General features: G+C 43.7%; 1 long non-coding RNA gene across 1 annotated transcript; it reads left to right on the top strand.

The window, feature by feature from the left end:
- Positions 1-4,426: 4,426 nt before the first annotated feature.
- LOC142072153 (uncharacterized) lies at positions 4,427-13,573 on the top strand. Its single transcript, XR_012668488.1, has 2 exons — positions 4,427-11,589; positions 12,582-13,573. It is a non-coding gene; the product is annotated as an uncharacterized LOC142072153 (long non-coding RNA).
- Positions 13,574-13,774: the final 201 nt, after the last annotated feature.

Genomic DNA, 13,774 nt, shown 5'->3' with positions numbered 1-13,774 from the left:
CAAGATAAGTGTGTGCTACCCCCCCACCCCCTGCCATGCCAGGGGCTTTACGTGTCCTCCATTCAAATGTTAACCCCCGGAAGGAGCTCTGTGTGACCCCCATTTCCCTCCACCTCATAGCAGAGGCTCTGTGCATCCCCATGTTTGCCTCCACTCTTAACATTGCTCTCCCTTCTCCCCTCACTTGCCAGAGGCTCACTGTGCTCTCCATTTTGCCCTTCTCCACATACCATGGCCCCCCATTATTCCCTCCCAGTGGTTCAGTCCCTCCCCATTCCCTATTTTCCCCATACCAGGGGCTCTGGGTGCTCCCCTTCCTCCCACGACACGAGTCCCCATTCTCCCTCCCATGCCAGGGGCTCCATGTGAGGCCTCATTCCCCCTCCCTCAAACCCACTCCCACAAAAATCTTGTTTCTTTTCTTTCTGTTTAGGAGATAAGCCATTCTGGGTGCCAACATTTTCAAAGTATATTTTGGGAGGAAGAGCAGAGCCAAGATGGGCAGGGCGGGTGTTATGTGGGAAGGTGTTAATGGCTGTTACCAACTGGTTCTTTGATCTACAGAGAATTACAAAGGTGACTGAACCTGCTGGCTCTGCTAACCAGCTCTAAAGGGCTCCCATTTTTTCCCTTCCAGTTTTCACCAAAATCAATAGGGTTTGACCACTGATGCCCAGAACATTCCCTGAATTTTTGGAATTGATCGGAAACAGACAACCAGAGAAATGCCACAAAGCTGAGTGTAAAACATTGCTTTGCAGCTTATCCTAGTAACCAATGCAAACCTCTGTATGGACACTCTTTCCTTAACCGTATATTATATAACCTTAATATTATATATTTTAATATTAGCTTTAATAAAATTTTAAAATTTGATTTAGAGTAAGTTGGATTTGAAAAGTTATTTTAAACAGGTGCAACTTTTGTGAATAGGCACGGCCTAAGTTCTAGCCAGAGTATCCAATAGCTGTTGTCCTGTACCATGTGTAGTCACACCAAAGTGAGTGGCAAATGCTACTTTCTCATTTACTAATCTTTACATCTACTTTGCACACTAGTGTAAATGACTACACCTGCTGTAGCGCAATAGAGAATCAGACAGCCCGTGTTTGTTTCTTTATACTTTTGTAGTGTGTCTGTGCTATGTATCTCTCTGTCACTGTGTGGTGCTGAGCTATCTATGTCTCTTTATATCAATGTGCTGTGTCTGTGATTCCCTGTTATCCTTGTGCCCTTCTGGTGCAAGTGTGTCTTTGTGTTGTCTTTTGTGTCCCAGTGTTGTATGGCATGCTGCTGTCTTTGTGTCACTGTACGTCACAGGGCTATGTATTTCTGTCACTTTGTAAAAATATCATTATTTATATTGCAGTAGTGGCTTGGAGCCCTAGACATGGACCAGGACCCCATTGTTGGGTGCTGCACAAACACAGAACTGCGTGATGCATCGCTGTGCTATGTCTCTTTATGCCACAATGCTGTCTCAATGGTGCGTCTGTGCCCGAGCTCTGTATTTGTGTGTCACTGTTTGTCTGTATTTCCATGCCATTGACTGTCCTTCCTCTGTGTTGCAGCAGTGTGTGTCACTGCACTGTGTTTTATGTTGTTGTGCTGCCTGTGTGTGTTTCTGATACGCCTGAGTGTCTTTGTGTCCTGGTGTTTGGTTAAACCAGGCTGAAATAGGAAGGGGCGCGCCTATCTTGCCCCTCTGAGCAGGAGCCACGGTGCCAGATCACTGCTCGGGGACAGGAGAGGGAGCTGTGCTCGCCCCACTCCTGCTCTCCCCCTGCCCTGCCTGGCTCTTTGTCCCTGGGCGGCACTGCGGTCTGCATCCGTGCCGGGGTGACGCTGGGTCTCCCGGGAGGGGGTGCGCGCTGTCTCGGTGTTTCCCCCGGGCTGTGAGCGGTGCCTGGGGCGCCCTGGGCCGCTGCGTTGGTCGCTGGGCCCCGGGCGCAGCGTGTCCCTGGCCCGTGTCTCCTCCGCTCCTCCCCGCGCACCATTTTCTCTCCCCTCTCAGCCAGGCACAGGAGAAGCAAAGCGGCGGCGGCGGCGGCAGCTCTGGCTCCCGCCCCTTCCCCTCAGATGCCCTTTGCTACCGCTGCAGGTTTATTATTACAGCGCGGGGCCGCTCGCTCCCTCCCGCCTCCCGCGCGCTGGGGCTGGCAGGGCGCCGCGGCTGTGCAGCTCCTTGGCCAGCCTCCCCGCCTGGCACCCCACCAGCCCGGCCCCGGATTATTTGTCTGGAAAGCAGCAGCCGCTCTGCGGGGGAGGGGGGGGGAGGTTTGACCGACGGCGGCGCGCGCCAATGGCTGCTCGCTTCTCCCCAGCTCGGCGCTCAGGCCCAGGCAGCAGGGCCGGCAGCACCGCCGAAGGGAAGAGGGGCGAGCCGAGCCGCGCCGAGCCCCTCCCCCCTCCCTCCAGCGAGGCGGCTGCCGCCGGGTTGCCTGCGCTCCGCGCGGTGATTGGTCGCCTGGCTCTCTGGCTGCTAGACAGCGGGGGGACTTTGAGTTGAGCATTATTGCAGACTAAGCAGTCTGGCTCTGCAGCAGCAAAGCGGAGGGGGGGAGGGGGGAGAAGAGGGAGAGTGTGTGTGTGTGTGTGTGTGTGTGTAACGAGGGGAGGAGGGGGAGAGCTGGCAGCCAGCCAGCCACCATCAGAATTAGCTCATTGTTCAATAGAACCAGCACAGGCAACCAAACCCTAGCCTGGGAGAGCGGGAGAGAGAGAGACTTTTCTCCCAGCCGCCCCCACCCCTTTTCTTTTTTCCTCCAAGGCTGCTGCACTTTGGAAGAGGTGCAGTCATTCTTTCCCCACACCCCCAACCCTACCCACTCCCCCCGCCCCAACTATAAATTCCCTTCTGGAGCATGCTGCCCTCTTTTTAATCCACATTTGTGTTTCAGATCATGTAGAAAGGACAGAAAGGGAGCAGGGGCTTTTGTCTGTAAGTATATGCAATTCCAGTCCACAGCTCGGAGAGATTTGCATCCCCGCCCTCTCTTTTCTTTGTTTCTTTTCATTTCTTTTTGCCCTTGGCTGGACTCTGCTGCAGCAAATTCACTTGCCTCCCCCCCTCTTCACCCCCAGCTGTACATTTCAAAATAGGCTTTCTTAAAGAAGAGAAACGTGCAGTATACATATTTGCTTAACTATTTCTGCTTTAAGGCTGGATTTTTGAGTTTGGGATTTTTATGCACTAATGGAGAAAATATGCAGGGGTTTTCTGAAGCTGTTATTCCCTCCCATTTTTGCAATCAGCCACAAAAATGCATTTTTTTAAATCGACAGCACTTTGCTTTGCTAGCATGCATGCACGACTCTCGGGTGGCATTTTCTCCCGCTTGTAAAATGAATTTCCCTTTTCGCCGCCCTGGCTGTGGATTCCTCTCTAGCTGCCGGGTTATATTTTTAGAGAGCAGTCATTCTTCTTGCAGCAACCTTAGGCATTTTTGCATGTGCAGCAATTACAAAAAATCAGCCACACTTTAAGTGTTTTTATGCAGATTTAGTGATCTACTTTTCAGCAAATGTTTATATACACGTATCTACATGCGTACTTGCAATCTTATATATAGTGTTTGTGTGTGTGTATGTATATGTATGCGTGTAAATGAGTTGTGACTAATTAAATTGTATATATGCATATGCTCTGTATAAACTTAATATACTTAGTATAAGAATTTTTTTCCCATACATACTAATGTTACCACCAGCGGTGAGATAGAGGAACTGTGCTGTGTACATAGTAAATAAAGTGGGGATTGCATTATAGTACAGTAATTAAATGTAGAATTGAGATGAAATGGTATAATGTTAGATATTCATTATTTTCCTGTTTAGGAATTGGGGGAGTGCGTAGGGGTGCATGTGTGTGTATTTGCGAGAGAGAGAAAAGGGGGTTACGTAATGCAATGCTATTTCCAAAAATATCCACACTGAACCATAACATTTTATGAAAATGTGACTTATTTTTGTTGTCTAGATTGCAAACAATTATAGGTGGTAGTAAGTCTGGGAACAATGAACAACCTTTACATTCAGTACAGAATGATCTATTTTTGTCCTCTTGTCTAGTGGGTTAACCATTAAGTATGGTGCACTTCAAAGATGTGCAGAGTGCTAAGAATAGCACAGGGCTTTGCAAATCCAGGTAACAGGGATTCCTTTGTCCTATATTTAAGCCTATAGACCACTAAAGCACACAGAAGCATGCTATATAAATACAGGTCGTTAGACTAATTTGCATGCTTTTTGATCTGAGCCACTGAAGCGTATATTTAGCCAGTATTATATCAAATGAGCCAAAACCTTTTGAATTTTGTGACAATTATGGTGATATGATATTTTTTAAATCATTTGTAGATTATTCTCTTTGTGGTACCGGAGAGAAACTGCAGTCCCAAGACTTAAGAGTCTAAAAATGGTAAGAATTAGTTGTTTTAGCAAAGAATCAGTAGTTTCCCATGCTATCGAATATCAGAATTAACCTCCTTCCCCCACCCTCACCACATTCAGAAATATGACCTTTATAGACATCCTTTGGGATTCTGGGGATTTTGCCATACAATAATGATTAATGCACTTTGAAAGCCTTTGTGAGTTGGATTTTTCATTTTTAGATATTTTCAACAGAAACCTGAAATCAGTCTTCATGCAGTGAGGTTTATTTAATCAGAACAAGAGAAAATGTTTACTGTGTTGAAAAGAAACATCATAAGTTGCATAGATGGGAATATGCAGACAAAGCAACATGCCACCAAGTGCATCACAAAAACCAACAAACAAAAATTGATCATTGCATGTAGCAAATAAAACAGTGTTAGTATGTATAGCAAATACCTAAAATGCAAAACAAATTTGCTTTTTATGAGGTCAATTTTCAACAGGAAAACCTCTTTTGGGGAGCTAATTGCTCCCCAAAAAAGGAAAGGTAGGTCTCAGCCCAGCTGAATTGAGGTTTACTGTATGTTGAATATAATTGTTGAGCAACACTACACATTTAAATCATTTAAATTTCCCTCTTTTAGTATTTTTCATTGCATTTTTATTTTTATCTATTTCTTATACCATAAAATATTTATCACAGATACATAAATAATCTTAGAGGTCAAACATGGTAACCTCTAGAATTAAATATAGCATCTTCTGACATGAGGCCTTCCAATTTAGGAGGTGATGGCCCTGAGACAATAGGACAAATACTGAGGAAAGTGTCTTAGTTTTTTATTACTATTTTTGGCTCTGATAAGGCAAACTGAGTAAAATTTTATATTTCTTGTCCCAATAATACTTTGTATTGAAAATGTGCCCATTACTTGAAAAAGTTGGGAATCCATGCACTGATAAAATTGATACACCTTGGCTGCTACATAGACAGGCTTGGCAGAATTCAATTTTTTATTTATTTTTTTTGTAATTGATGGATAATATTGATATTTTTATCATAGAATCATAGAATATCAGGGTTGGAAGGGACCCCTGGAGGTCATCTAGTCCAACCCCCTGCTCGAAGCAGGACCAATTCCCAGTTAAATCATCCCAGCCAGGGCTTTGTCAAGCCTGACCTTAAAAACCTCTAAGGAAGGAGATTCTACCACCTCCCTAGGTAACGCATTCCAGTGTTTCACCACCCTCTTAGTGAAAAAGTTTTTCCTAATATCCAATCTAAACCTCTGTGCAAAATCTGGGGTGGGGGTGGGGGTCAAACAATTGTTTAATGACAGTAGACATTGAGATTCAAAAACCTAATGCTTTGTAATAGTTAAAACATAAGTTATCATCATCCCATGTCAAAACATACAAAGTAAATAGCCTTAAGTCAAACTCTAAGAAGTTCTCAAGCAGCATTTTTCTTACTTTGCCTGTCAGTGAATTTCAGTTATTATTGATGGAAATATTTTTTGTCAGTTTGTGTGTATAGTAAAATCAATGGTTACCGACATTTATGGATAAAATGTTTACATAAACCCTATCAGGCTTCTTAGAAGAGCTCATTAATAGTTACAGGAGAAAATTCTGTGCTGGTTTATACAGGTGCCATCCCATTGTCTGAAGTGGAATTACCTAGGGTGTATATTAGCCCAGAATTTGGCCTGAAGCGTGAGGCATCTAAGTACAATATTTGCATAAAGTTAAAGTTAAATTAATTTGGATAAATTATATTTGTCTGATTCTTTTGTTGAAAACTGTCTTGATATGAAATCTGTTATGAAGGCCCACTTTTCATATTTGTCTACTGAAACTTTATCAGTTGTATCTTCAAACGAGTCATGCAAATTCCTATTCTTCCTGGAGTCTACTTTTATGGAAAGATTTAACTCATTTTCATACAAATGAATATATTGGGGTAGGGAATTGAAAGGGGAAATAAACTATGAATAGAAATCATGTTAACAGTCTTTCAATTTGCACCAATTTTGGAGTTTATGATAGGATGTAAACCATCATGTTTCCCAATCTGCCAACACCAGGGGGGACAAACTGCCCATGATTTGTAAAGATTAATACAAATCTTGAGATTGCAGGCTGACTGTTATATGTGATATGAATTTGACACATGTGTAACAATCGCCCCCTCACCCATTTAGACCAAAAGTGGCCGTTGATTTTGCCAGCAAATAGTTCTATAAATCAGACCAGTATGCATGCCAAACCTAACATGTAAGTTAGAGCTATCCAAATGCAGAAAAATAATCAAACATAATTACCCATCTGTTAAGTTTTTCCATTGTTAACTCTGTAGTGCAACCTAATTGAAATTTCAGTTGGTTGGTCTTAGAAAGTTTTTTGGGATAAGCCAAGTTCCACAACTTATTTGTGATTTTTTTCATCAATATTTCAGCATGAGAGAGACCAGATTCCACACTGGCTTGCACCCTGTGCAAGGTTGTATGAGGTGTAAATCTTGGCAGAATTTGCCTTCGTAATCCCCCCACCCTCCCTTTTTGGCGCAGTACCACTGACTGTAATGAAATCAGACCACTGACATACTTCTTTCATTACTAACATGAACATAGTTGCTATTGACATAGTAATAGTATAGTCATTTATTCCAAATATATATTTTTTTTGCAGTTCACATATGCAGGACTATTCCTTCATTTAAAATGTTATAAATAATAATAATTCATCTGCATTGGACTGAGTACGGCTTCCATGCAATTATTAAGTACTTTTAACTACCTTTGGTATTGCTGCAGAATCAAGGGCTCAGTCCTGCTGTTACTAAAGTCAGTGAAAGTTTAGTTGTTAGACTTCAGTGGGAACACTTTTAGGCCCATTTCTTTTAACCTTTTGGTCTTTGATCAAAGTGAAGATGTATTATTTATTTGGTTAAACCTACAGTAAATTAAAATAGTGACTATTGAAGGCTTGTTAAGTAGCACAGATTCATCCTTTGCATAACTCCCTTGAAGTCTGTTCACTTCTCTAGGAGTTTCTTTATGTACTTTTTCCTATTACATGTGTTTTACAGAATGTATAATTTCAAACATCTTAGAGGCTCAATTTTGAGTATTTACTCTGCTTAATACAGGTGGCTTTTTCTGGATTTACACTTATGATGTGCTAGTATCAGGTTAAGGAATCTTTCTCTGCACTCTGTAATATTAACACTAATAATACATTAAAACAGGGTTGAAAAGACAGAAGAATGTACATAGTTTTCTTCTGTGGATTTTGGAGACATTTCATGCACATGGCATAGTTTGAAAATAACTTTTAAGTTTAAAGGATCAGTCCTTAGCATGTTACTTTAATTCATTTATTAATTCCATTCATTGTGAAGTAAAAAAGGACCCCGTTTTACTTCTTTATGAGGTATAAAGGGCAGAAACTTTGGGGTTTTCTTCTTCTCCTACCTCTCCCCCTCTCCCCCCTTTAACATGAGAATTGCAGGTCATGGCTTACTTTTTTCCTGCACAACATAGATAATGAGGTTTCACTGCTAACTGAAAAGGGAAGGGATTTTTATTCAAAATGTTTTTTAAAAACCCTTTTTGTTTTGTCATTTGCTTTTGTTAAAATCTGTTTAACTCATATGCCTAACAGTTGGAAGAAAATATCTTTGTCAAAGATTCAACACTCTGTTAAGGGTTAGGAAGGCTCCCAGTCCACATGTCTGGGTCCTCCAAGAAGACCTGCAGCAAAACCAGAAAAGACAAGACTTGTTGTTTTGAAGGTAAAAATGAATAGGTGGTGGTGGTGGTGGTGAGACTATGCAAAGAAGCAAGAAACGGTACAAAGCCTGTCCTTCTCCCTGATCATCTTTAAACAGGAGTTCAGTGTAAAGAGAACTTGCGAAATATTGTGCTAAGGGATGGGTTTATAGAAGTAATTCCCAGTGACCTCAATGGGAGTTATGTTTTGTTTGTCAATGACCAAATAGATTCTTTTGAATTCAAATCTGATCTATATGAGGGAAAAATTAATATTAAAATGTTAAATTTCAGGACAGGCCATTATTTTCACCATGGCATATCACTGTATTCCAGCATTCTTTTAAATCAATACTGCTGCGAAGGCACAGGGATTCAGAACTGTGCATTGACTGAGAATGTGGGATTAGTTGAATCTGAGCATATCCGAGAATGTGTGCATGGTAGGATTAGATCAGTTGACACCTCTTACAGCAACATTTGTATCTTCAGAGACCTCATTACCAACTTCTTTGTTGACTTCAGGCTTTGCTGCCATGTATGGAGAAAAATTTGTCCTGGTATTAAAAAATAATTTAGGTGTATTGTGGCAGGGATGCACCCCAGTGCAAAGGTGTTAGATTCACTGCCAATGAAGCATCTGCTCCTAGCTGATCCATGGTCTCACAGGCTCAGTATCTTATGCTCTTCACTTGGAAGAAGGACAATATGATGGTGACATATTGGAGAGAAAAACAATGGAGGAAGCAGGATTGGCAATTTCCTGGGGGAAAAAACTTCTTTAGGACAAAGTGCTGGTAAATACTAGTTTAAACTGGGATGTTGGGAAACATAAATTATTAGAATATACTAATAAAAATTACAGGAACATTTAGCAACTTGATATTAGTTTTGCAATAATATGGTCTGTTTGATTTTAATTAAATTAAACCAAAAAAGCATCATCCTAAAGCTGTATACCAGGGGTCGGCAACCTATGGCACGCGTGCCAAAGATGGAACGCAAGCCAATTTTTAATGGCACGCTGCTGTCTGCCGGGGACCCCGCGGCAGACAGCAGCGTGCCACTAAAAATCCTGCCCAGCCTGGCCCGCTCTTCTCCGCCCCCGCCCCCCCCCCAGCTGATCTCCTCTTGCAGGGCAGGCAAGCTTCCCCCTCCCCCCGCCTCTTCCCCCAGCAAGCTGGGTTCCTACCCTTCCTTCTCTCCCTCCCTGCGCAGCTGATCGGCCCTTGCTATGGAGGGGGAGAGGGAAAAGCGGAGCCGCAGCGCGCTCGTGCTCTCTGCTCTGGGGACCTTGGGGAAGGGGGTGGAATCGGCATATCCCCTCCAGCCCCCTGCCGTGAGCCACTCAGGGCAGGGGGCTGGGAGCACCCCCACGACCCCAGCCCACACCCCCAGCCCTCTGCCCTGACCCCTGCACCCCCCTTACATGCCCCCAGCCCTCTTCCCTCACCCCTGAAATCCCCACACCCTCCAACCCTCTGCCCTGACCCCTGAACCCCCCTACCCTAGCCCTGCACCCTGACTCCAGCACCCCCCACAAATACCCAACCCCACTGCCCTGACTCCTGCACCCTACTCACACACCCCCAGTGCCCTGCCCTGACTGCTGCACCCCCCACACATACCCAGCCCCCCCACACCCTATGCCCTGACTCTTGCAGCCCCCACATCCCCACCCCGAGCACCAAACAGGACCTCCTGCACACACACACCCCCACATTCCCACCTGCACCCCTCGCACCAAATGGGAGCTGCCCAGGTAAGCGCTCCACATCCAAACCTCCTGCCCCAACCCTGAGCCCCCCCCCCTCATTCTAGCTCCTGGCCAGACCCTGCACCCCAGCCCCCAGCCTGCTCCTTGACCCCCAGCCCTGTACTCAGAGCACTCCCCACCTCATCTCAGTGTAGAGAGAGGAAGAGAATGGCTAGAACCAGGGAGAAGGTAGGTACCTACTCTATGTAGACAGGGCCGGGACCCCAGACCGACAGCGGGGCTGAGTGGGTCTGGCAGCCTGGACGCTGGCTGGCAGGAGCCGGCGGACGGACCCCCAGACTGGCAGCGGGCTGAGCTGCTCAGCCCACTGCTGGTCTGGGGTCCCGGCCACTGGCCCCGCTCAGCCCGCTGCCGGTCTGGGGTTCTGGCTACCGGCCCCTTGCCAGCCGGGATCCTGGCCGCAGGCCCCGCTCAGCCCACTGCCGGCCCAGGTGACTGGAACCCCAGGCCGGCAGCGGGCTGAGCAGGCCAGCGGTGTAAGATCAGCATTTTAATTTAATTTTAAATTAAGCTTCTTAAACATTTTGAAAACCTTTTTTACATACGATAATAGTTTAGTTATATAATATATAGACTTATAGAGAGAGACTTCTAAAAAACGTTAATATGTATTATTGGCACACGAAACTTTAAATTAAAGTGAATAAATGAACACTCAGCACACCACTTCTGAAAGGTTGCCGACCCTTGCTGTATACTATTGCCTTGGCGATCTCCAACTGAAATTGAAGTTTCTGAATCAGGGAATTCCCCCTTTAACAATGAAAATTATATGTTTGTTTAGTAAACAAAGAAGGGGAATTCCCAGATTTGGAAGTTTCAGTTTCTGTTTGAGGTAAACTGCCAAACTAACTGTCCTGTCCAGTACTCAGTCTCTTGATCTGGCAGGCTGGTATGCAACTGAACTCAATGAGTACAGTGACTCAGGTCAGAATATTCCAGTATGACTAAAGGTGGAAGACCACTTGGCCCAATTCCTGGGTATTTTGAGAAAGATCATGATGATGGCAAAAAGTCTCAGATGCAGAAACTACAAAGGAAAAGTGACTGGGAAGGCAGACCGTATGAGGATACATTTTTTGCAAAATGCAGTAGAAAGAACAAAGTGACACCAGAACCAGTGACTTTGGCTAAACGTAGGAAAGTATCCAGAATCAGACGGGGAAGATGAAGGTACTGATATTACCATATTGCCAAGTACATCAAAAGAGCTCCAGATCAAGGTTGTCCAAAGACAATGAGAAAGATGTATCACATTTTCCCACCACAAATGGATATGTTTATAGCAAAAACAATTCTAGAATTGAAATAAAAGATAGAATTTTTTTACGGCTTGTGATACAGCATGGCCAGAAGGCAGCAGGACAGTGCTATAGGAGAGATATGTAAGTCCCAGGATGAGGAGAAGCCTTATTCCCTGTAGAGGGAAAAAAGGTTTCTATAGATTAAAAGCACCTGAAGCCAATTAGAGCACCTGAAGCTAGTCACCTGATAAAAACCTCCTGCTTCAATCAGCCAGGAAAAGGAGTTGGAGCAGAGTGGTTTGGAGTTGGAGCAGAGAGCAGTTGGAAGGAGTTGGAACAGAGTGCAGTTTGGAGGAATTGAAGTAGAGGAGAGTTTGGAGAAGTGCCATGGCTGGCTAGAAGACCAAGACCCTAGGTAAAGAGACACCTGGCTTGTGCAGAGAGAGAGAGAGAGAGAGAGAGAGGGCAGGAAGCCCCACAAGCTGAAGAGCAGGAGAGGGAAGTAGCCCAGGGGAAGGAAGCACTAGTTCAAGTGGTTTACCACTGTCCCTAGGGCCCCTGGGCTGGGACCCAGAGTAGAGGGTGGGCCCGGGTCCCTCCCTCTCCACTCCCTTCTCTGGGTTACTAGTGGTACAGTAAATACCCTAATTCAGGGGCAGGAAACTGCACCCTGAAACACCTCTTCCCCCCCACCCTCACACCCCCCCCCCCAAAAGAGGAAACATGGCAATCATAATCGTACCGGCAATTTGCCACACGCTGTAATATTCCCTTTTTGGTTACTAAGCATCCAACTTTTCAAGCAATGATCAGCAGCCTAAGCCCAGGCTACAAAGCACCCAATCGAAAGCAGGTAGCAGGTGAAATGTTAGATTCAGTTACAGATGGCTTGTGGGTGAAAGCATGCAACAAATTACACGGAAAAGCAATTACATTAATACAAGATGGCTAGTGTAATGTGCACAATGACCCAGCAATAGCTAACTGTGTGCAAATAGGGAAAACTGAAGTTTATGTATCAGTATGTGCTACTGTAAGCAGTAAGATGATTGGAAAGTACACTGGCAAGAAAGAGAGGCTAAGGCATTAGCAAATGAACTGTAAAGTTGTGGTGTTAAGATCTGCCTGGCAGACAATGAAAAAAGGATGCAAAGTATAGGAAGTGATTTGGAAGAATATGATGGCACTTTGGTTACGTATGGATATGTATCACATTGGCTAACTCTACTTGAATTAGGACCTTATTCCAAAGGATGCTGATGAAACATGTTGTAGATGTTGTAATCCCCATCAGCCTGGTTAAAAAGAGTCAAAATCTGTAAAACCCCAAATCACTGGTGACACATGATGGAATAGTCATATAATATGCCTGGAAACATGCATTAAAAACTGGCCTCATTATCTCAGGGTTGATCATAAGGCAGAATTTGAAGATAGGATGATCAGTCTAATTAATCATCGAGGGATTTAATGGAAGCAAAGAACATGATCAGTAAATTGAAGCACTTGACACACTCCAAAGGGACACAAACAATTGCTGTTGCATGAAAAATACATTTGGATCTACTGACGAATGAAAATCTTGCACCACACAAAGCAAAAGTACAAAAGAGATTTCATGAGGAGATTACTACGCATATTGGCCAACCTCCTTCGTCCGAAATATGCAGGAAAAAAATGGTCAGTTGAACAAGAAAAAATTACAATCCAATGGTTGCTCATCAAAAATCCCGACTAGCATATTTACTTGCATTTAAAGAAAAAGAAGCTCAGTATCCAAAAGCTCAGTATCCAAAATCAATGTTTTCATACACTATCAAGGAAGATTTCCCCTGTAACACGGTGGAAGAACCTGAAGAATACTGATACTTCATAGAACTGATAGTGCAATTGCATCAGTGTCCAGCAAGCATAGAACAATTTTTTTCAAAGTTTGGACATATCCAATCAAAACTGAGGAATAGGCTCAGAATAAAATACTATCAAAGTTGGTATTCCGCTCCAGGATGCTGCATGGCCAAATGGACTTGGACTGGTAGTCTGTAACTCTGTATGCATGCTTCTGATTGCTCAGTGCCTCAAACCTGCAACTCTGCATTATCATTGTTTTCATATAATTGAATACTTGAATTTTGTTTATATAATACTGAAAACTGAAATGAGTCATGACATGTATAACTTCCTTGAAAAAATACCTAACCAGAAAGTATACAGACGTTCTGATGTTCAGTATTATAATTACATATATTAGTATTATGCCCACTGCAGTTTTACTTTTTATTTGTGAAATCCTAAATTAATCTCTGAATCTGCTGCCTTATGTAACCACGATTTGAATTTGTAACTAAAACTAAGTGTAATGTGGTGCACATTTATTAAACTGTTTTTAAAATGGAAAATGCCTGAAACTGGGACTAACTAGTTTTCTGGACCTGTAAAAACCACCTCTGATAAATTCCATGCCATCCATGGGTGGAAGGCAGTTCTCATCACTAAGAAAGGGAAGCAGCAAAACCTGCATTTGAATTCCAAGGAGTGGGAAGGGGGGAAGCATCCCATTTCTGTCTAGAAGCTCAAAAGGAAATTGATGATATTGCTAT

The sequence above is a fragment of the Caretta caretta genome, chromosome 5 (assembly GCF_965140235.1).
Source record: "Caretta caretta isolate rCarCar2 chromosome 5, rCarCar1.hap1, whole genome shotgun sequence".
Lineage (NCBI taxonomy): Eukaryota > Metazoa > Chordata > Testudines > Cheloniidae > Caretta > Caretta caretta.
This window is presented reverse-complemented; position numbering and strand designations above follow the sequence as displayed.